The following is a 1,447-nucleotide window of genomic DNA, read 5'->3' as shown; positions in this document are numbered from 1 at the left end:
GATCCATCGTCTGTGGCATTCGCGTTTCTCCTCATCGATATAAAATAGGGTTTTATATTCCTATTTCCTGGGCACTAATGTGTATATTCTCCCACTTAAAAATAAGTTTGTGATCACTCCTGCAAATAGAAGTATGAAGCTTAGAGCTGAGACGATTTACAGTTCCACCACCGAAAAACGACCAGTGTATTTTGTTAAACTTGTAAAACAGAATTTTGCAGTATGTGGATTTCAGGGCAGCCTGACATTCTCTTTTTCTGCTTACCTAGCCCCTCCTCTGGCTTGGCTTACCCCACAGACACGAACGAGACCTTCCATCTCTTCAGGTATCCTGGGGTCCTGCATTAGTGTTACTAGTCCTGTGCTTTTCAGTTTTCCTCAGTAAGTCTTCATCTAAATCCCACAAGTCCACTGATACGACTCAGATGTATTTTCTTGGAAGTCCAGGAGAGTGTCACTAGCCAGCCTCTCCAGTGGACTTTCATTTTCTAAAAAATTTATTTTAATTTTTTATTGCGGTAACATTTACATCCAGTGAAATGTACCTGTCTTGAGTACAGGCGTGCACGGGGTTGGCTGAGCTTGTGCACATAGAGCTGATACGCTGGCTGGTTTCACTCGGTGTGTTAGTCCTGCATCGATGATTTGTCTGTCTGTGTAAAGATGTCCCCCAGTGTGTCACTCTTCTCTGGTTCATAGATATTTGGGTTGTTCTCAGTTTTGGGCTACGATCAGTCAAACTTCTACGAGCATTCTGGTTCACGTCCTTTGTGAACGTGTTTTCATTTCTCTTGGTTAAATGTCTGGGACAGGGGAGGTGCCTGTCTGACTGTATGAGAAACTGACAGCTCCCAGAACAGCTGAGCTGTTTTCTGCTCTTGCCAGCAGCGTCTGCGAGGACCCGCCGCCCTCTGTCCCTGCTGGTCTCTGCTGCCATCGGCTCCGAAACGCTCAGCGTTCTCAGGGCTGTGAAACTGCGCCTCATGTTGGTTTTGATTTGCATTCCTCGTGGTTATTAGCCATTTATGTGTTTTCTTGGTGAAAAGTTTTGTTCAAATTATTTGCCCATGTTATTTTCGTTTTTGACTTTTTAAAAAATCTGTTGCAGCTCTTCTATCTACATATTATACAAATCCTGCCTATATATATTTTATTCCTCATAAATTTGGTTTGCCTTATCATTATCCAAATAACATCTTACGTTGGGAAAAAATTTTTTTGATTTTGAAGTGCAATTAAACATTTTTATCTCTGATAGTTAGTGCTTTTTTGTGACCTCTCTTAAAAATCTCCTAGGTTTTCTTCTAGAAGCATCAGAGTTTTGCTTTTTATGTTTAGTTTTACGATGTATCTCAAACTAATTTTTGCGTGCAATGTGAGGTAGGAGTTGAGATTCGTTTCTTCACACATTTTTCCAATTGTTTCAGCATTTGATGAAAAGGCCTTC

Source organism: Galeopterus variegatus, unplaced genomic scaffold (genome assembly GCF_000696425.1).
Source record: "Galeopterus variegatus unplaced genomic scaffold, G_variegatus-3.0.2 Scaffold10034, whole genome shotgun sequence".
NCBI lineage: Eukaryota > Metazoa > Chordata > Mammalia > Dermoptera > Cynocephalidae > Galeopterus > Galeopterus variegatus.
This window is presented reverse-complemented; position numbering follows the sequence as displayed.